The sequence below is a fragment of the Mustelus asterias genome, chromosome 6 (assembly GCF_964213995.1).
Source record: "Mustelus asterias chromosome 6, sMusAst1.hap1.1, whole genome shotgun sequence".
Lineage (NCBI taxonomy): Eukaryota > Metazoa > Chordata > Chondrichthyes > Carcharhiniformes > Triakidae > Mustelus > Mustelus asterias.
The window spans coordinates 110,136,490-110,159,803 of NC_135806.1; the positions used below are offsets into that span (position 1 = coordinate 110,136,490).

Here is a 23,314-nt window from a genome sequence, read left to right on the forward strand (position 1 = left end):
AATCCCTAGAGTGCAGAAGGAGGCCATTCGGCCCATCGAGTCTGCACCAACCACAATCCACCCAGGCCCGACCCCCATATCCCTACATATTTACCCGCTAATCCCTCTAACCTACGCATCTCAGGACTCTAAGGGGCAATTTATAGCCTGGCCAATCAACCTAACCCGCAAATCTTTGGACTGTGGGAGGAAACCGGAGCACCTGGAGGAAACCCACGCAGACACAGGGAGAATGTGCAAACTCCACACAGACAGTGACCCAAGCCGGGAATCAAACCCAGGTCCCTGGAGCTGTGAAGCAGCAGTGCTACCATGCCGCCCCAAAAGATGCACTGGCCTGTACGGGGATCGAACCCGCGACCTTGGCGTTATTAGCACCACGCTCTAACCAACTGAGCTAACCGGCCGGTATATCTCTAACCAACTGAGCTAACCGGCTGGTATATGTGTATGCCTGATAAAAAACATGGTAAACCAAAAGACAGGAAAATGGACGGGTACGGTAAAAATTACAAGACTTCATGGTATCCACAAGAAAAGAAAGCATCAAACTTTAGTGAATTTTATTTTATTATTTTAAAGAAGTATGATAGGTTCCAATTTCTTTTTTTTACAACCGTTGTAGTTGTAACAGTGGGGAAATTGCTAGACTTTGGTCCTAATGCATTATTGTGAAACTGGCAGTAACATCTGACATCCACGCATGCGCAGATAAACACAGAATCCAGAAGCTGCTGCCAGTGATTATCACTCATCCACAGGGTGCCCGTTGTATGTCCCCATCGATGCAAATTGTAGATTGATTTGTGCAGCAATTCTGCTTCTTGCACTGTTAGCCTCACTGTAAGTGCCCTTGAAACAGTTACAATGTGTTGACCAATTTTAACAGCTCATCGGGCCATTGTGATGGGTCTGCCCAGAAACAACTGCGTTGTCTGCTTCCTCCTGCGACTGCCGGAACGATGCAATTTTACATTCGTTGGGCAGCTGAGGGCTGGCCAGTGTGAAACATGACCAGACGTTGGTGTAGCACTGGTGGGAACAGAAGTGTAGTGGCCGCCAGGTCAAATGGTGACCTGGAGTGGGGTATCAAACATTCCAGTCAGCTCCCTGAAGGTTGTGAAAAACCGGGATGGCTGACTTCCTGTGTTGCCTGTGCGCCACCTGAGAAATCACACGGGCAATGTAAAATTGAATTCAATTGTTCTTTCAAATGCCTTACATGGCTGATCAGTTGTTGTCAGGTCTGCAACTGACCCCGTGTGCGCCCACCGACCTTAATTTTGCGCAAGTGTGAGATGACATCAGGACACGTGCCCAACACCAACATGCACGATTTATCATTCTTCCAAGTGGGAAGAATAAAATTCCGGCACGAGTCGTAATTTCTGAATCAGGACCTTCCTGGTCCTGAAAAACTAATTTCATTCTTGAGGAATGCCAATTTTCTCCATTATGATAAAAGAATTGCACATTTTAAAGTAATGAAACTTATGATATTTTATGGGCGGGATTCACCCCGGCGGCATGTTTTGTGGTGGTGGACGTGGCCCACCGGATATTCCTGCCACTGACAATGGGATTTCCCATTGTTTGTCCCCTCCACCACTGGGAAACCCGCAGCAGGGAGTCACTGTTGGCAGGACAGGAAGATCCCACTGTTGGGAATGGCTGGAAAATGATGTTTATGATCTTTCAGCTTCTAACATCATATATGTTACACCATTCTGATTTAGAATTTATGTTAAAATGAGTTGATTGCCAAGGAGGTTGAAGAACCACATCTGAAACAATCACAATTCAACCAAATTCCTCTTGCAGGGATTTACATCACTGGATGAGGATCACCTAATGTTGCCCACGACATCCAGATTTCTCATTTTATGTTCAAGTAGGAGCTGAGAGCTCAATAAGCGATGAGACATAAGGCATAGTCATTGAAGAATGTGAAGGTTTACTGTACATTAAAAACTATTGACTTTGCCAATCGAACTCACTAATTTTTTCTTAATTTATCCTTGCTTTTATTTAATAGGCTCTTTCATTCTATCTTAATATTGGATACTCAGCAAAACTTTGGTGCCCTCGTGCATCAATCGCTGAAAGTAAGAACACAGGTACAGCAGGCAGTAAAGAAGGCAAATGATATGTTGGCCTTCACAGTGAGAGGATTTGAGTATAGGAATAGAGATGGTTTCCTGCAGTTGTATAGGGCGTTGGTGAGGCCACACCTGGAGTATCGTGCGCAGTTTTGTTGTCCTTATCTGAGGAAGGATGTTCTTGCTAAAAAGTGCACGCAGTGAAGGTTTACCGGGCTGATTCCTGGGATGGCTGGACAGTCACGTGGGGAGACACTAAATCGGTTAGGATTATATTCGCTGGAGGTTAGAAGCGTGAGAGGGAATCTCATGGAAACTTATAAAATTCTCACATGGTTAGACAGGGTAGATTCAGAGAGAATGTTCCTGATGGTGGGGGAGTCAAGAACTAGGGGTCATAGTTTGAGGATAAGGCGTTAGTCTTTTAGAGCTGAGTTGAGGAGAAATTTCTTCACCTCGACTGTGGTGAATGTGTGGAATTCACTATGACAGAAAGTAGCTGAGGCCAAAACGTTGTCTGATTTCAGGAAGGAATTAGATATAGCTCTTGGAGCTAAAGGGATCAAGGGACATGAGAGGAAGGCAGGTATTGAATTTAATGACCAGCCATGATAATAAAGGGCTTCTATTGCTTCTGTATGTTTCTATGTATCTTTTCCTTCAGTGATGTCTGCCAGTTTGCAAGATGCTTGACCACATTCTAAGATTTCAGACCTGCAAGTAATAAAGCCTTGCAAGACAGTTAAGTGCATCTGTAATGTTAATTTTATTGCATTACATCAACACACATACGGCTGCAGAACATATGCTCAGGAAGGAGTTATCTTTAAAAGGATCTTGAAAGAACGTGAGTTCCTGTCATCCTCCCCTTTTTACTCCTGGGATAGAAACCCGAGTCATAAAGCCCCAGGTTGTCTTCATGCTATGTATCTGTGTGAGTTACATTAAAAAGCATAACAAGGATGTGTTGAGCTTTCTTTATAACAAATTCACATTTAATTATTTTTGCTTCCGGTGTCATTCTCTTCCTATTTACCAAATTAACCCGAACCTTATTGAAACAAACTGCGTTCTAATGGTTTAATTGAGTCATAAATTATCTCAAGCATCTGCCTTCCATTAAACAAAAATAGTAGATAGTGGTTTACCCGACATCAGCTACTGGATGGTACCAGTTTTGCATATCCAGCCAGTATCTGCGCATGAGTGGCTTTTTTTCCAGTAAACCTCGACTTTGAAGTCATGTGTTTGCTTTAGGCCAGCATAGCTTTCTTGGAGAAATAAATAATGACTCATTCACACATGGCATGGATTGACTGTGGCTTTATTCGCAACCTCCAAATCAAAATGTCGATACCATCAAATCTTCACCGAAATCTGCAGTAATGCAAAACCTCAGCCCAATTTCGAGCGGCTAGTCATTGATTTCTGGAATTTAAAATAAGTAGAATTTGTCCCAACTGAAGGCGGGCTGTGTCTAACCAACCAGATTCGAGTCAGCTTGGATTCCTGGCCTGGATTTGCACTTGTTCACAGATTGACGAGGTGTGAGAGATAAAAGTTCAACCGATGTCAGTGACTCAGGTGGGTTCAGCAGCTGTGAAAGATCATAGAATCATGGAATCCCTACGATGCAACAGGAGGCCATTCGGCCCATCGTGTTTCGCACTGACCACAATCCCACCCAGGCCCTATTCCCGTAACCACATGCTTACCCTGCTAATCCCCTGACTCTAGGGTCAATTTAGCATGGCCAATCAATCTAACCCCGCACATCTTTGGATTGTGGAAGGAAATCAGAGCACCTGGAGGAAACCCACGCAGACACGGGGAGAATGTGCAGACGCCACATATACAGTGACCCAAGGCCGGAACTCAATCTGCGTCCCTGGCACTGTGAGCCAGCCCTTGCTCCTAATCCTTGTGTTCATCCTATCAAACCCTGTGCTACCGTGCTGCCCATGTGGAGAAGCATGCAGCACACTTCCCACACAACTAGTCTAATACTTCATGTGGTATTGAACTCTCGACACCGGCCAGGTCTCAGCTTAAACTCCCAAGGTTGAATTTTATGCTGCTCCCTAGAGGTTGGCTGAAGGAGGTGGACCTATTTAATCGGGCTGGAAGGTGGGCAGGCTGGAAAGCTGACCGATTTCTTGACTCCCCGACTAAGTCCAGGTTGGGAAGGCCTGTGGGTGGCCTCCCTGCCCGGAAACCAATTGAGGCCCAAGTAAGAGCCTCATCCTGGCACTGCTGGTTTTTAATCAGCGGCAGTCGGGTCCGTGTGGACGTATGCCTGCATTCCAGAGGGAGAAGTCCTACCGAATTGGAAAATCAATATCCAGCAAAGATAAAAACAGAAAATGCTGGAAAATCTCAATAAGTCTGACAACATCTGTGGAGAGAGGATACACCTCTCTCCACAGCTGCTAAGATTTTCCGGAATCTTCTATTTTTGTTTCAGATTCTGCAGTATTTTGCTTTTATCCAACAAAGATACCCACCGGGGGCTCGAACCATCCAGACAGGAAGACATCCACCTGCCCTAAATACTAACCCCCTGCCCTTCCCCTCCTCTCTCTGGGTCTTACCAGTCTGGCCCCAATGAATCCGCCCCATTTACCCTACTCTTGGCGCTCCAGTGGCCTCTGATTGGCTGGCTTCCACGGGAGGTGGGAAATTCCTCCTGAAGACAGTGAGGATCCTGAGGTAAGTGTCTGCACGGCATTTAATCGGCTCGGGGGAGGCCAAGAACAGCTGCATCGGGGTCACCACCAGTCAGCTTTCCAACCATGGACAGGCCCACCTGTGTGAGCATTGAATTCCGCACCCGGTTTCTGCTCCGCAAGTTTCTAATGATGCCACTACAACTAAACATGACAGCGGTTTGTCTTCAGTGAGGGGCCACCCAGTGTTTATGAATAAAACCAGAACATGTGAAGACAAGTAGCAGAATGGATAGCAAACAGGCTACAAAGCAAAAAAATCAGAGAGGTAGGGTTAAGGTAGTTAGTCAGACTGGCAGAAGGGGCGTTCCACAGGGATTGGTGCTGGGGCCACTGTTCTTCACAATTCACATTAAATAACTTGGGGACTCGGGAATCGGAACTATCATTTCAAATTTTAGGAGGAAGGCAGTCGCTGAGAAGGACTGCAACGAAACACAGGAAACCATTAATAGATTTGCAAGATAGGTGTGTCATTGACAAATTAATTTCCATTTATGTTTTCGTGGGAACTTAATGAGGAAGCCATATTTTCCTTGGAAAATGATGCCCAAATAGGACAGAAGGGCAGAGAGATCTGGTTATACGCAATTACCAGAAGCAGTGGTGAAAGCTAATAAGGCAATGAAAATCAAACAAAGAGCTGGAGTTCATTCCTAGAATTGAAAAGCAGAGAAGTTAGGTTAAATTTGCATAAAATCTTCATTGCTATTGTGAACAGTTCTGGACTACATATGATAAAAAGGATGTAGGCACTGGAGAAGTTTTACTAGCTTGATAGCAAACAGAGAGATTATATCTATAAGGGTAGATTGAAAAAGCTGCACCTCTCTAGAAACATTGAGACTGAGGAGATTAGGAAGGGTTTGATAGGATGAACATAAGGATTAGGAGCAACGGTTGACCACACAGCCCATGGTGCCTGCTCTGCCATTCAGTACAATCATGGCTGACCTTGGGTTCAACTCCATTCCCCCACCCACTCCCCATATCCCTTAATTCCACGAGATACCAAAGTTTTGTCTATCCCAGGATTCCCAGCCTCAAACAATAAAGCATCCACAATCCCTTGTGGTAAAGAGAACAAAGAACAAAGAAAATTACAGCACAGGAACAGGCCCTTCAGCCCTCCAAGCCTGAACTGACCATGCTGTCCGACTGAACTAAAACCCCCTACCCTTCAGGGGGCCATATCCCTATATTCCCATCCTAATCATGTATTTGTCAAGATGCCCTTAAAAGTCACTATCGTATCTGCTTCCACTACCTCTCCTGGCAGCGAGTTACAGGCACCAACCACCCCCTGTGTAAAAAACTTGCCTTTAAACCTTGCCCCTCGCACCTTAAACTTATATCCCCTAGTAATTGACTCTTCCACCCTGGGATAAAGTTTTTGACTATCCACTCTGTCTGTGCCCCTCATAATCTTATAGACTTCTATCAGGTCACCCCCTCTACCTCCATTGTTCCACTGAGAACAACTAAGTTTCTCCAACTTCTCCCCTTAGATAATGCCTTTCATATCAGGCAACATCCTGGTAAATCTTTTCTGTACCCTCTCCAAAGCCTGAGCTACCCTCTCCAAAGAGCTGAGCTAGATCACAACTTTGTACATTTCTGAGGACTCATCAGATGCCAAGCTGGCAGAATGAGGGAGATTGGGGGGGGGTGTCAGGTTTGGGATGCCATTGGGGAGGGGAACCTGGGGTAGGGGTTGAGGGGTGGGAAAACACCTTGAAGTGGAGGGGGACTCTGATGGGCCCACAGAAGCCATTAAGGAGGGATCCCCAGCCATACCTGCCATCAGCACAAGCAGGGAAGGCTGCCAATCTGACCACTTAACATGGGTCTCTCCCACTGTTGGGTCAATCCATTAAGTGGGCAAATGGCCTCAAGAAACTGGGAATAGGTAGAACATATGGCCAGTCAAATCTCCCATTAAATATGGTTCGGGCTTATCTTGGCCTTCAATTTCTCACCCACTGCCCTCATCCTTTAATTCCATTCGAGAACAAAATTCTGCCGACCTCAGCTTAACTATATTCAACAATAAAGCATCTATAATCCGCTGGGGTAGAAAATTCAAAAGATTCACAACGCTTTGAATGAAGAAATGTCTCCTCATCTGAGACCTTAATGATCGGCCCCTTATCCTGAGACTGCTCCCCCCATGTTTGAGATTCTCCGACTGGTGGGAACAAACATAGACAAGCGGCGAAATTTTCTGGTCCCGCTGCAAATTCCCTGTCCTCACTTGTAGTGGCGGCACTGCGTGAACAGCTGGAAATTCCAGCCAAGATGTTTCCACTTGTGGGGGAGACCCTGGCTGACCGAAGAAGATCATTCATCTTCTTCCAACACCGCTGCACCGTCCTCTTCTGGAGTGAGCTTGCACTGACCAGGGCTGCCACTGCATCCCAGTGCCCCGCTGGAAGACCATCTCCTGGAGCGGGGGTAGAGTGTGTCCCACCTCTGCTCCACACCATCCAGCATCCTAGTGAAGGCTCCCTCCGGAAAGTGTAGTGTTGAGCTCTTGCCTGCCATCCCCTACAGTCGTTGTGGAACAAGTGCTGGGGAGCCGTTTATACGGAGTTCCTCAGAGTTTACAGCAGTTAAGTCATTGTGGAGTGAGCGAGTCAGAGGAAACTCACGGACATAAAAATTACCGCTAATGAGGCATAAGATTTGGCCTGAAAACACACTGGCACCGTCAGTGTGAAACACTCCGTTTTTCACACCAGAACCAACACGCTGCCATTTTTTGATGAGACTTCACCCAATACAACTTTAGAGGGGCTGATTCCTTCCACTGGAATTCACCTCCAGTTACACAACACTGACTATCAGTTCTGAACTCCTTCCTGACTTCATTAGCTATTGATTACACTGTTTTCATTTTAAGGTTGGTTCAAAACTACTGCACTGTAGAATAATAGAGTTTCACAGGCACAAAAAATATGAGGGACATGGACAGAGTGAATAAGGAGCAGCTGTTCCCCTTAGTTGAAGGGTCAGTCACGAGGGGACATAGGTTCAAGGTGAGGTTCAGGAGGTTTAGAGGGATGTGAGGAAAAACTTCTTTACCCAGAGGGTGGTGACGGTCTGGAATGCGCTGCGTGGGAGGGTGGTGGCGGCGGGTTGCCTCACATCCTTTAAAAAGTATCTGGCTGAGCACTTGGCACATCATAACATTCAGGGCTATGGGCCAAGTGCTGACGGGATTAGATGGGAGTTCAGGTGTTTCTAATATGTCAGTGCGGAGTCGATGAGCCAAAGTGTCTCTTCTGCACTGTATGATTCTGTGATTCACTCCATTTGCCAACCAAATGAAAGGAAACTACTAGGAATTCTCTTACACATCATGTGGTCCAAAACTCTACTGCCTGTGTTTCAACTTGCAGCACACCCCGTTCACTCATCACCCTTGTGCTTGCTGATATTCACTGGCTCCCAGTTAAACAACATCTTGAATTGAAAATGTTCATTTTAATTCCCTCCATTGGCCTCACTGTCCTTGTCTCTGTAAGCTCCTCCAGCTCTACAACCCTCTGAGGTATCAATGCTCCATTAAATCTGACTGCTTGAACATCCCAGGTTTTAATTGATCCACCATTGGTGCCCACATCTTTGGGTGCTGAGGTCCAAAGAATTCCCTCCCTAAATCTGCCACCACTCCTTCTCATTGCACCTTTCAGATATTCCTAAAATGCTAGCAGTTTGACCAAGCTTTTGATCACCTGCCCTAATACCTGCTTCTGTGACTTGGTGTCAAATTCTTCATGATAAAGCTCCATGAATCACCTTAGGATGTTTAATACATCACAAGAACTATATAAATATGCATTTTTGTTGTCATTGCTCAGTGTGCACGAGTACTCTGGTTTTTACATATGTAGGTGAGGGAAAGCATAGGAAAGATTGCTGGCAAATTATGGCCTATTTTGTTACAGATGGGCTCAAGTTTTCAGATGCAAGTTCTTCCCCCTCCCATTCTCTCTTCTTTCCGATTATAATTGTACTATTTTAACATAAAGTTATTTTATCTTGGGTCTTTTTCAGGTGGGCAAGATGTAACAAGGGATCAGTGCTGTTTACAATTTGTATCAATGACTTGGAGGAAGGGACGGATGAGATGGTTGCAAATTTGCTGATGACACAATAATAGGTAGGAAGGTAAGTTGTGAAGAGGACAGAAGGAGGCTACAAAAAGATTAAGCAATAGATTAAGTGAGTGGGCAAAAAATCTGGCAAATGGAGCATAATGTGGGAAAATATGAAATTATACATTTTGGCAGGAAGCTTAACAGAGATGTATTGTTTCTAAATAGTGAGAGGCTGCAGAGCTCTGAGTTGCAGAAGGATCTTAGTGTCTTATTGCATGAAGTGCCAAAGGCTAATATGCAGGTATAGCAAGTCATTAGGAAAGCTAATAGAATGTTATGATTTAATGTAAGAAAATTGAATACAAAAGTAGGAAGATTATGCTTCAGTTACACAGAGCTCTAGTGAGACCACTTTGGAAAATTGTGTACATTATTGGTCACCTTATTTAAGGAAGACTGTAAATGCATTGGAAGCAGTTCAGAGAAGGTTTAGACGTAGATTCCCTACAGTGCAGAAGGTGACCATTCAGCCCATTGTGTGTGCACCAACTCTCCAACAGAGCATGTACCCAGTCCCACCACCTATCCCCATAACCCCACGCATTTATCTGTCTAATCACCCTGACCTACACATTTTAGGACACTAAGGGACAATTTGGCATGGCTAATCCACCTAATCTGCACATCTTTAGACTGTGGGAGGAAACCGGAGTACCTGGTTTCGCAGACACAGGGAGAATGTGCAGACTCCACACAGTCACTCAGGGCTGGAATTGAACCCAAGTTCCTGGCGCTGTGAGGCCGTAGTGCTAACCATTGTACCACCGTGCTGGCACAGTTTACCAACGAATACCTGGACTGGGCAGGTTGTTTTATGAGGAAAGTTTGGACAGGTTAGGCTTGTATCCGCTGGAGTTAGAAGAGTAGGAGGTGACTTATTTAAAACGTATAAGATCCTGAGGGTCTTGACAGGATGGATGTGGAGAAGATCATAGAATCATAGAAGCCCTACAGTGTAGAAAGAGGCCATTTGGCCCATCGAGTCTGCACCGACCACAATCCCACCCCGGCCCTACCCCCTTATCCCTACATGTTTCCTCTTGTGGGAGAACCCAGGGGTCACGGTTTAACAGTAAGCGGTTCCCAATTTAAAATGGAGATGAGGCAATTTTTTTGTCTCAGAGAGTTGAGAGTCTTTGGAACTCTCTTCCTAAAAAGTGGAAGCAGAGTCTTTGAATATTTTTAAGACAGAGGTGGATAGATTTTTGGTAAGCAAGAGGGTGATATGTTGTCAGGGGTAGGTGGAATGTAGATTGAGATGACAATCAGGTCAGCCATGATCTTATTAAAGGGCGGAGCAGGCTCGAGGGGCTAAATGGATTATTCCTGTTCCTTGTTCTTATGTTCATATCTTCCTATCTAATCTGACTCATCTTTTTTCTAACCGCTTTTCACAAAAATTTTCTACTTCCTTCCATCTTTTTCTTGTCCACTTTAGACATTGGAACACTTGTTTGAAAAAGGATTTTTAGTGGCTGCACCTTAGTTGCATAAACTGTCACTTTCTGCCGATTGAAAACCCAGATACTGTGAAAGACTTCAAAGAATGACTTACATGGATATGTGCCTCTCACAACCTCAGGGCATCCCATAATGTTTCATAGCTAGTGAAGCACTTTTGAAGCACAGTCACTGGTGTAATGTAGGAATCATAAATACTGTGGTCACAAGAGCAGGTCTGAGGCCAAGAGTAACTCATCTCCTGACTCCTCAAAGCCTGCCCACCATCTACAAGGCACAAGTCAGGAGTGTGATGGATTACTCTCCACTTGCCTGGATGAGTGCAGCTCCAACAACACTCAACAAGCTTGATACCATTCATGAAACAGCCCGCTTGATCAGCACCCCATTCATAACCTTAAACATTCATTCCCTCCACCACCAGTGTGCAATGGCAGCATTGTGTAACATCTACAAGTAGCACTCAGCGACTCACCAAGACACCTTCGACAGCATCTTCCAAACACGCAAACTCTAGCACCTAGAAGAACAAGGGCAGCAGGAGAATAGGAACACTACCACCTGCAAGTTCCTCAAATCACACACCATCCTGACTTGGAATTATATTGCTGTTCTTTCACTGTGGTGGGATCAAAATCCAGAAACTCCCATCCTAACAGCACTGCGGGTGAACCTGCAACAGATAGACTGTAATAATTCAGGAAGGCGGCTCACCACCACCTTCTCCAGGACAAGGATATTTGGGGACAGGCAGCAAATGTGAATGCCATTCACATCCCATGAAAGATTAAAAATGGTGGCAAACAATTTGTACACAGCAAGATCCCACAATCAACAGTGTGATAACAACCAGATAATCGTTATTTTTCCTGATATTGATTGATGGATAGTGGCCAGATCACTGAAGGGGGGGGGGGGGGGGGAGACAAACACACACACTCATTTAAGGGCCCCTGCCATTCTTCCAAATAGCCTAATGGGATCTTACTTATTCATTAGTGTCACAAGTAAACTTACATTAGCACTGCAATGAAGTTACTGTGAAAATCCCCTATACGCCACAGTCCAGAGCCTGTTCGGGTACATTGAGGGAGAATTTAGCACGGCCAATGCACCTAACCAGCACCTCTTTTAGACTGTGGGAGGGAACCAGAGCACCCGGAGGAAACCAAAAGAGAAAACGCTGGAAAATCTCAGCAGGTCTGGCAGCATCTATAAGGAGAGAAAAGAGCTGAAGTTTCGAGTCCAGATGACCCTTTGTCAAAACTTTGTCAAAGGGTCATCTGGACTCGAAACGTCAGCTCTTTTCTCTCCTTACAGATGCTGCCAGACCTGCTGAGATTCTCCAGTGTTTTCTCTGTTGGTTTCAGATTCCAGCATCGGCAGTAATTTGCTTTCACCCGGAGGAAACCCACGCAGACACGGGGATAAGGTGCAGACTTCGCAGAGACAGTGACCCAAGCCATGAATCAAACTCGGGACCCAGGCGCTGTGAGGCAGCAGTGCTAACCACTGTATCATCGTGCCCCCCATGTCCAGCTGAGGGGTAGGGCCTCAGTTTAATGTCCAGTCCAAAAGATAAAAATCCCATCATTGGTGCCTCATCACAGTATGTGTACACTGCCCTGTTCATGTGTTCAGCAGGGGAAGTTACACTGAAGAGTAATGGCAGCACAGCTCAGATAGAATATACGCTGTTGCCATGAGATCTGAGCACTGTCAACGATTTCTTTTTCATATAGATCTGGACAAAAAGAAGCTCTGCTGACGAGTAACCTCATCAGAGGCCCCATGGGGCTCTGGTGAGGAAATTGAACTGTGGCACGTGAAAGATTTCAAAAATCCACAGGAGCAGGATTGGTATCTGTAATTTGCACAGGTTAGCCCATCAATCAAAACTGAGCTGCAGTGGGGATGGGTTTGAAGCAAAAGAGAAGCATGTACTGTCTGACAGTCAATGGAATGAGAACCGGGTCGTTCCTACAACAAGCAGGCAACCCACTTCACCCAGGGAAAAAGGACAATCCGCATCATTGCGTTTCGTTCAGCTGATTTACGGCAATCTGGACACTAATGCTAATTATTTTACATCGTTTTCTCAAGTTTCTTCCGATTGCCATTTAATAAGATCATAACAAGCAAAAAGCCGTTGCTTCTTTTCATTGGCTTGTCTGAACTTGCCTGATAATCAATAGTCAGTTCACACTTTCTGTCAGTGTGCATCCGCGCTTTGTCATCTCTGTTTCACTGAAATTAGCAGGAGAAAATTTGAGACAAAATGGTCTGGAGCAGAAATTGTCAGGCCGCAGTTCCTACTCAAGGACCGAGATGGTTACTATTTAAATCCTCAAGAATCAGCCTTCAAACAGCGAGAACTTCATCTCCAAAGGGAAACATAAAAGACAGACAGTGAGATGAAGGATGAAACAAAGGCTTTGGGCTTTGCATGAAGTAATCATTAACACTTTTATCACTGGTATGGCAGGATGTTTTGACAATGTAAACAGATGACCTAATGTAGAGAGATAACCCGGGAAATGTGACCCATAGAAAGGAGTAATAAAGTAACTAATTGTTGCCTTAAGTCAACAAATGTAAAAAAAAATTCACAAATTGACCCTTTAGAAGTCATAAACACACATTAACTCAAGAGGTTTGAGTACTTGTTTCTACGCTGTGCGAACATGCTAACAGGGAACAGAGAAGGTACTGCGCCATTGTCTCAACATGGTTCTCTACAGCTTTGAAAAGGTAGAAGAATCATAGAATCCCTATAGTGCAGAAAGAGGCCATTCAGCCCATCGAGTCTGCACCGGCAACAATCCCACCCCAGGCCCTATCTCCGTAACCCCACAGATTTACCCCACTAATCCCTCTAACCTATGCATCCCAGGACACTATGGGGCAATTTAGCATGTCCAATCCACCTAACCCGCACATCTTTGGACTGTAGGAGGAAACCAGAGCACCCGGAGGAAACCCACGCAGACATGGGGAGAACGTGCAAGCTCCGCACAGACAGTGACCCGAGCCAGGAATTGAACCCAGGTCCCTGGCGCTGTGAGGCAGCAGTGCTAACCACTGTGCCACCGTGCCACCTAATGTAGATGATGCAAATGGGGTACCTCACAACTGAGTGTGCACTACTTTCTATGTAGCTCTCAAACAAACAAAAATTAGGTCTACACAGCATGCAAAAAGATGCCTCAAGGTGTTTGCGGAAATGTAATTAAATGGACTCTTTTGTCAGTGAAAGTAATATTGGAATGGATGATCAAAATCTTGTGGCAGCTGGGGGAGGGCTGACAGTACTGGAATTCGCTTCCTCGTCCAAAATAGGGGCAGACTTGGAAATGTGTACCAGAAGGCACCTGAAACAGGGCCTCGATCAGGCCTCGTCACTACGTTGCTGACAAGCTGCAGATGGCAATAGGAATTCCAGATTGGCAGTTCTCCGGCTGCGCAAGGATAAAGCTGCTTCGCTGGATCTGCAGCAGCAACCCTTGGTTTTTTCTGAGGCGACGGGTGAGTGAACTGGTCAGGAGGGGGAATTGGAGGCAGTCCAGAGAAGGTTCACTAAGTTGGTCCCGGGTATGGAGGCATTTTCTTATGTGGAAAGGTTGTGTAGGTTGGGCCTGTACTCATTGGAGTTTAGAAAAATGAGAGGTGACCTTATTGAGATATATAGGATTCTCAGGAGGCTTGAAAGGGTCACTGCTGAGGTTGTTTGCCTTTGTGGAAAAATCTAGGATCAGAGGGCATAATCTCAGAATAAGGAGTCACCCATTTAAGACAGAGATGAGGAGGAATTTCTTCTCTCAGAGGGTAGTGAATCTGTGGCATTCCTTACCGCAGAGGGCTGAAGAGGCTGGGTCATTAAGTGTGTTTAAGGCTGAGATAGACAGATTTTTAATCAGTAAGAGTATTAAGGGTTATGGGGATAACGCAGGAAAGTGGAGTTGATGATTATATAGAATCATAGAATCCTGACAGTGCAGAAGGGGGCCATTTGGCCCATCAAGTCTGCACCGAGCACAATCCCACCCAGGCTCTATCCCCATAACCCCACCCATTTACCCTAGCTAGTCCCCCTGACACTAAGGGGCAATTTAGCAAGGCCAATCCACCTAACCTGCACATCTTTGGACTATCGGATCAGTCATGATCTCATTGATTGACAGAACAGATTCAATGGGCCAAATGGCCTACTTCTGTTCCTACATCTTACGGGCTGAGCAGGGCCAGCAGCTATTTTCAGGTAGTCCAGTTAAGACTTTTAAAACCTTATTATTTTTTTGGTGGCTATCTCCACTGTCGTATGGCCTCATGTAGAAATGATTACTCTGAACACTGCAAGCACAAAGCTGGCTGCATTCAGTTTTAAACTGGCTATACAATTCCCTATTTGCAAATACATGGAGCTTCTATACAAGGAGTTCATGAATCAAATGGTTTGAATATTTTAATTAATCCATTTCCAATTAGAATAAGGGAACTGAAAAAAAATCAGTCTAATGGCCAAAGTATCTAGAGCTTAAATAATCAATGTTAATGAGCAATATTATGTATAAAACATTTAAAACTAGCAGCGTTACTATGGAGCCTAAATTAATGAAACCAGAATGATCATGGGGTAACTAAATCATTTATCTGGAGTAAAATGGCTGACTCGGATGTACCTGGCTGCTGGCAGATCATTCACTTTTCACAAAGCAAAGGGTAATTTATTTCCAACTGTATCTAATTGTGTCTGGCCTGAGGCTTAAAATAATTAGCTGAGATCCCTGCTGATACTAAGCCATGCTCCCTAATCACATTGGGTTGCACAGAAGCATTGTCTGGTATCTGTTAGTTGTCTGTTTAACTCTTGTGGGTTTAACAGCAGCACAACTTGTGTTTGTACAGAGCCTTTAACATATAGCGGAGACTTGTCACAGGAGGGTCATCAAACTAGACTGGACACTGCGCTAGGTAAGGAGATATTAGGGACAATGATCAAAAGCTTGAAACAGGTATACAGGCGGGATTTTCTGCGCAAACCAAGGAAGTGGCCAGCTATTGGCCGACATCGGGATCTTCTGGTCCCGCCATTGTCAACGGGGTTTCCTGTTGAATGTACCCCTCGCCACCAGGAAATAGAAAGTAGGAGCAGGAGTAGTGTGGGGATAGGGCCTGGGTGGGATTGTGGTCGGTGCAGACTCGATGGGCCAAATGGCCTCCTTCTGCACTGTAGGGTTTCTATGATTTCTATGATTTCTATGATTTCTATGATTTCTATGAGTAGGGCAGCATGGTCGGTGCAGGCTTGGAGGGCCGAATGGCCTGCTCCTGTGCTGTAATTTTCTTTGTTCTTTGTTCTTTGTAGTCCATTTGACCCTAAGAACCTGCTCTGACATTCATTATGATCATGACTGATCGTCAGATTCAATACCCTGATCTGCCTTCCCCCCACATCCCTTGATCCCTTTAGCCACAAGTGCTATATCTAATTTCTTCTTGAAATCACACAACGCTTTGGCCTCAATTACTTTTTGTGGTAGTGAATTCCCCAGATTCACCACTCTCTGGGTGAAGAAATTTCTCCTCACCTCAGTTCTAAAAGGTTTACCCCTTATCCTCAAACTATGACCCCTAGTTCTGGACTCCCCAACCATCAGGAACATTCTTTCTGAATTGTCTAATCCTGTTAGAATTTTTAAAGTTTCTGTGAGATCCCCATCACTCTTCTAAACTCGAGTGAATATAATCCTATCTGATTTAATCTCTCCTCATATGAGAGACCTGTCATCCCAGTAATCAGCCTGGTAAACTTTGCTGGATGCACTCTATAGCAAGAACATCCTTCCTCAGATAAGGACACCAGAACAACACATAATACTCCAGGTGTGGCCTCACCAATACCTTATACAATTGCAGTAAAACATCCCTATTCCTCTCAAATCCTCTTGCTATGAGGGCCAACATGCTATTTGCCTTCTTTACTGCCTGCTGTACCTGTACGCTTACTTTCAGCGACTGATGCGTGAGGGCATAAAGATTTTGTTGAGTATCCACCTCTCTCAATTTACACCAATTCAAATAATAATCTGCCTTCCTATTGTTCTACCAAGCTGGTTAACCTTACACTTATCCACATTATACTGCATCTGCCATGCATACGCACACTCAGCCTGTCCAAATCACGCTGAAGCATCTCTGCATCCTCCTCACAGTTTACCCTCCCACCCAATTTTTTATCACTGGCAAATTTGGAGATAATATATTTAGTTCCCTCATCCAAATCATTAATATATAATGTGAACAGTTGGGTTTCTAGTACAGATCCCTGCGGAACCCCACTAGTCACTGCACACCATTCAGAAAAAGATCTATTTAGTCCAACTCTTTGCTTTCTGCCTGCTAACCAGCTTCCTACCCATCTCAAGACATCACCTGCAATCCCATGTGTTTTAACCTTATATAGTAGTCTGCTATCTGAGACCTTGCCTAAAGCCTTCTGAAAGTCTAAATAAACCATATCCACCGATTCTCTCTGGTCAACTCTATTAGTTACATCCTTAAAGAATTCCAGCAGACTTATCAAATATGATTTCCCTTTCAAAAATCCATGCTGACTTTGTCTGATTATACCACTGCCTTCCAAATACTAGGCTATGAAATCCTTGATAATGGACTCTAGCAACTTCCCCATTATCGATGTTGGGCTCACTGGTCTATAGGTCCCTGTTTTCTTTCTACCTCCCTTTTTGAATAGCGGGCTTACATTCACAACCCTCCATTCTGTAGGAACCATTCCAGAGTCCAAAGAATTTTGGAAAATGACCACCAATGGATCTATTCTTTCCAGGGCCTCTTCCTTAAGTACTCTGGGATGAAGATAATCAGGCCCTGGAGATTTATCCACCTTCAATCATATTAATTTCCCCAAAACCATTTCTCCACTAGTACCGATTTCCTTCAACTCTACTAAAACCTGTGTTTCTCAGAACTTCTGATACATTATTCATATCTTCCTTTGTGAAGACTGAAGCAAAGTACAAATTTAGTTCCTTAGCCACTTCTTTATTCCCTTCCTGCTTTCTTTCATTGGGCACACCGTTTCTGGCCTTTTCCAGCTCAACTCACTACCCCCTCCGCAGAGTAAAGATCAGGGACAATATCTGTTGTTCAATTATAAAGAATGATTGCTGAATGATGCTGCAATTACATGTTCGCTTCCTGTGACAGACAATTCACCTTGTGCTGTAGCATTGGAGGAGCTGTCCTGCAAATGATTACTTTAGTTAATTAGATGAACAATAAAGAGTCTCTTGGCCTGAACAGGGAAGTCTTCACTGTGATCTATCTACTCATTTAACTTGTTACTTTCCTCTTCACAGTTTGTGGGATGTTTCTGTGTATGAAATAACTGCTGAGTCTGCCAACCAAGCTGCAAAGTAACTTGTTCCACATGAAGAATTTTGGAATGACGTGAGATGGCACCATAAGGTGCAGCTCTTATTCTTACGTCCATGAAATAATATCCAGTATAGAATGAGAGTGTTTCATTTCTCTACCACCACTTCAAAAAGCTGAGACAGACCCATTTCCACTTACAGAAGATCTATCATCTCAGTAAACTCAGACTTCAAGATAGATGTGGGCAACCCAATCTCCTAATGGATATAATCTGTATCCGTGTGATATGTTCCAACTGCTTTATTTCCTTTCATACACCACTCATTTCTGATCTGCTGTAATGTGTTACGTGTGAGTGACAAAGTACTCTTTCAAATTGCTTTTATTCTTTTCTCGATTGATCTGCAGGTTTTTGATTTGATTTATAATTGTTACATTTTTGGGATACAGTGAAAGATATTGTTTCTTGCGCGCTATATAGACAGAGCATTCCATTCATAGAGTACATGGGGAGAAGGAAAGAAGAGGGTGCAGAATATTTGACTTGGTTTTGATTTGATTTGATTTATTATTGTCACATGGATTGGAATATAGTGAAAAGTATTGTCTTTTGCAAGCTATACAAACAAAACATACAGTTCATGGATTACACAGGGGAGAAGGAAAGGAGAAGGTGCAGAATATAGTGTTACAGTCATAGCTAGGGCGTAGAGAAAGATCAATTTAATAGGTCCATTCAAAAGTCTGATGGCAGCAGGGAAGAAGTTGTTCTTGAGTTGGTTGGTACGTGATCTCAGACTTTTGTATCTTTTTCCCGACTGAAGAAGGTGGAAGAGAGAATGTCCAGAGTGCATGGGGTTGTTGATTATGCTGGCTGCTTTTCCGAGGCAGCGGGAAGTGTAGATGAAGTCAAAGGATGGGAGGCTGATTTGCGTGATGGACTGGGCTACGCTCACAATCCTTTCTAGTTTCTTGTGGTCTTGGGCAGGGCAGGGCAAATCAAATCATAGAATCCCTACAATGCAGAAAGGGGCCATTCGGCCCATCCAGTCTGCACTGACTCTCTGAAACAGCATCCCACCCAAACCTTCCCCTCCGCCTTATCCCCGTAACCCCGCTCATTTACCATGGCTAATCCACCTAAACTACACTAATCTACTGACCTTTGGACTGTCAGATATTTCAAATGACAAAAGAAAAGAGAAATTCTGTTAAAGCTTTCAGGATTGATATTGCATGCTGTGCCATATTAATGAAATTCAAATTTTTATTTAACCATACTATAAGGAAATCATAAAAGAAAAAATCATGAATTCAGTCCTAAACCCAGCATCATGTTTCTGTGATCACTCACATTGGATTTATTTTCTATACTTTTTCCCCCTTCTCCTCTTTGCTGATAATTGATTCCCCCTCCCCCCAGCCCCCTTAAAAGGCACCTCGCTCGAGTGGTCGTTATTCACATGTAAACATTGGCACTGAATGCCAGCAGGCTAGTAATCAGTGGGCATTGTTCTGCTCCCTGACCCAGGAGCACTGACCCAACTTTAATGTTGCTATCACCGTCCTGCTGTGATCAGCTAACACAGCGCAGACCAAGCATCCGACCTGATCTCACTTCATAAATTCACCGGGTTGTCAGGAAACACTTGTCCTTTTCACTTTGTCGCCTCAAACACTCTTGGTCCTGTACCTTAAACCAATTGAACAACTTTAACAGTAAAGATCGCACCTACTCTGTGCAGTTTGATTTGCCAGTTTAAAAGACATTTGGAGAGGATGTGGCTAAATCAGACTCCAAAACTAACGTTCTGAGAACAAAGGAACCTCAGTCCCCTTGCGCTGGGCTGATTGGTGGTTTTGCTTCCGAGAGATATGAGTAATGCACCCTTAGTTGTTTTTACATAAGCACCATTCCAGTTCAGCTTATTGGAGACCAGCATCCATAAGACAGTCTATTTTTACTGCTAAACATATACTAGTGACAGGCTTCCTTGATCCATGAAAAACTGATGGTAGCTGGACTTAGCAATTTAAACACCAGGAACCAACTCATAGACCTCCGTCTCCTGACATTTACACTAAAACTGTGGCTGTACCAAAGTAAATATGAAAACACAACTCAATGCTTTATTTTTCTACCTGGCCATTAACCTTTCCCATATTCCCACTAATACCGACAGTTCCAAGAATAAAATTAGGAATCATCAAAAGACTTGCAATGAATACAATAACCACTGTGGATGTCAGTATGTCTGTTAACCTGTTTCTCTTTTCATTAAAACGTCCCATTTTATATATTTTGTGTGCTGTTTCATTGATATCCATTAAATTAAAAGCCCAGATGAGATGCAGCAAACAGGAAGAGTAAAGCAAGACTGCATTTAAAAATATTTGAATCAGTAATGGCTCACTGATGCTCTTTAAAGGGATGTGCCGAATCTCAACATCTGCTGATCCCGAAGGGAACACTTTCTAATTCAAGAGCCAGATTGATGCAAGTGCCAATGTGAAATTAAAGAACACTGAGCAAATGGAGCATATCAGCTTGGTTCAGATAGCACAGATTAAATCATTATTATAGCTGGTACTTGTACATTTCTCCAACGGAAACCAACTTGAAAGCAGGCAACATTCATAGCAAACTAACCTTTGAGGTTGTGGAAGTCTGCGTGTTCGACTGAGCAAAGCGCCAGGGTAGCAAAAGAGTTCCCCTTTCAAGCTACTCCAGTTATACTTCAAGTACTTCAAGTATTCAATCAGTTCAAACGCATTGCAGGCCGAGCCTATTTGCTACTCTTCAATAATACATTGCCAATTGAGTTGCTAATGGTGGACTTCAGAACGCCAAAGAATCTTAATGAATGGAAATTCATACCAAATACTCCTGTTTTAAAATAAAATGATTCAAGGAAATAATGATCATATTATAAAACACTCCTCTCCTTTATGTTGGTTCAATCCCGTTTTAAAATTATATTTTGTAAATTAACCTCTCGGGAAGAATTCTACTTTATTGAGTTGCTGCAAAATGTACTCACTACATATTATGCAGTTTAAATGTATTTTAGGTTGATAAATCTATCCCATCTCCATTTTGTACCATGATGTGGAGATGCTGGCGTTGGACTGGGGTGGGCACGGTAAGAAGTCTCACAACACCAGGTTAAAGTCCAACAGGTTTATTTGGTAGCACGAGCTTTCGGAGTACTGCCCCTTCATCAGGTGCACCAGGCATAAATTTTCACTGTTGTTATTTTTGCACTGTTGTTATCGGCCTCTGATATTCGGGTAAGCGTTCTCCAAGGCGGCCTTCGCGACACACGACAGTGCAGAGTCGCTGAGCAGAAACTGATAGCCAAGTTCCGCACACACGAGGACGGCCTCAACCGGGATATTGGGTTCATGTCACACTATTTGTAACTCCCACAGTTGCGTGGACCTGCAGAGTTTCACTGGCTGTCTTGTCTGGAGACAATACACATCTTTTTAGCCTGTCTTGATGCTCTCTCCACTCACATTGTTTTGTTTCTTAAAGACTTGATTAGTTGTAAGTATTCGCATTCCAACCATTATTCATGTAAATTGAGTCTGTGTCTTTATAAGCTCTGTTTGTGAACAGAATTCCCACTCACCTGAAGAAGGGGCTTGGAGCTCCGAAAGCTTGTGTGGCTTTTGCTACCAAATAAACCTGTTGGACTTTAACCTGGTGTTGTTAAACTTCTTACTGTTATTTTTCCCACAGAGATAGAACCTGCTCCTTGCTCAAGTAGAGTTTTCCTTATATAAGAGATAGGTACTTGGTAACGTTAATCAGGGCCAGAGTCAGCTCTTGATCACATCAGTGGGTTAACAAAGAGTTTTTCACTTTTTTCCTCCAGTTGACCTGGGCTTTTATCGCGGTTTCTGCCTCTCCCAGGGTATTATGTGGTTTATGGGTGGGGTTAGACGGGGAATTTATGTATTGTGATGTTAAAGACATCATCGACCAGTTGGCTAGATGGGTCATTATATGCCTCATTGATCAATTTTTGCATGCTCATATTTCAAATCTTTTCTTTTTCGTAAGGGGGGCGACACAGTGGCAAGGGCTGGCACTTGGCACAGTGGTTAGCACTGCTGCTTCGCAGTGCCAGGGACCTGTTTCAATTCCGGTCTTGGGTGACAGACTATGTGGAGTTTGCACATTCCCCCGTGTCTGCGTGTGTTTCCTGCGGATGCACTGATTTCTTCCCACGTTCCAAAGGTGTGCAGGTTAGATGGATTGGCCATGGTAAATGTGCAGGTTACAGGGATAGGGCGGGGGCTGCTGGACCGAGGTACAATGCTCTTTCAGAGAGTCAGTGCAAACTCGATGGGCTGAATGGCCTCCTTCTGCACTGTAGGGATTCTATGGCTCCTTTGAAATTTCCCCCCAATTTATTTCTCTCTTTAACCCTTCCTCCTCTGAATTTGTTGCTTATTTGCAGGATGAGGCACCATAAGCACTTGTAGCCTTCAGTACCACATCCAAATGGCCATTCATGATATGTACACCTAGACACTGAGGGTGGGATTTTTCGGCCACGCGTTCCCCAAGACCGGAAAATCCCACCTGAGGTTAATGTATCTTTGCATGGTCCTGTCCCACCCGCTACGATTCTGGTGGCGGGCAGGTGGGAAAATTCAGCCCTGAATATTAATGTGTTCCTCAAACATGGGCAGAAATGTGATTCCAACACAATGCCCACTCCCAGTGTCCAGATACCCGTACCATTTTTCAGAAAGAGCCCCCGGAGAATGATCAGGAAGGGGGAACCATCTGCTTGTTAATTGTTAGCCCTAGCCCAGGGGCACAGGGTCAATTGTGACATTCTTATTGGCACCTTGACTAAGGTCAGCTAATCCAGCACAGATCAAACTGTGATGCTACTGGTTTATATGGTGCAGCAGTAAAACTTGCATTTATGCATTAAATCATCCTGATCCTCCATGTTGCAATTACTTTTGATGTTAGCTTTCTATTTATTGGATCAAGTGAGGCCATTTTATCCCCAACATTCTGTCATTAGCGAACAAAGAAAGCCGGAAACTCGTGGGAATGTATCCATGCATGTGCATTCGCAATAGTCAAAGCTGTCAAGATCAGGAGGATGTTGAGAGTGAAATTTATAATCAGCAGTGACATGGGAGCCTCACCTCAGTGCAAGTGTAAAGCTTCATATATTTTAAACGGTAAACTTAAAGAAGGGCACAATTTGAAACCAAATTATGTGTCAGCCATCAAAGAGTATGGACTTATTCCATGGGTAAGGCTGGGTACCTCGTGATATTGTGTACAAAAAATACGATTGTATTCCAGGAAATCGAAGTTTATCCCTGTGATGTTAACCCTGTGGAACTAAATCACACCAAAGATTTCTAATTAAAAGCATTGGTGACATTAAATCTTTGCCTGTCCTTTCTCATCTTATTCCCTCTTTTCACC

General features: G+C 44.1%; 1 non-coding gene across 1 annotated transcript; it reads right to left on the reverse strand.

Moving 5' to 3' along the window:
* Positions 1–333: 333 nt before the first annotated feature.
* trnai-aau (transfer RNA isoleucine (anticodon AAU)) lies at positions 334–407 on the reverse strand. The gene has a single exon. It is a non-coding gene; the product is annotated as a tRNA-Ile (tRNA).
* Between the last annotated feature and the right edge of the window lie 22,907 nt (positions 408–23,314).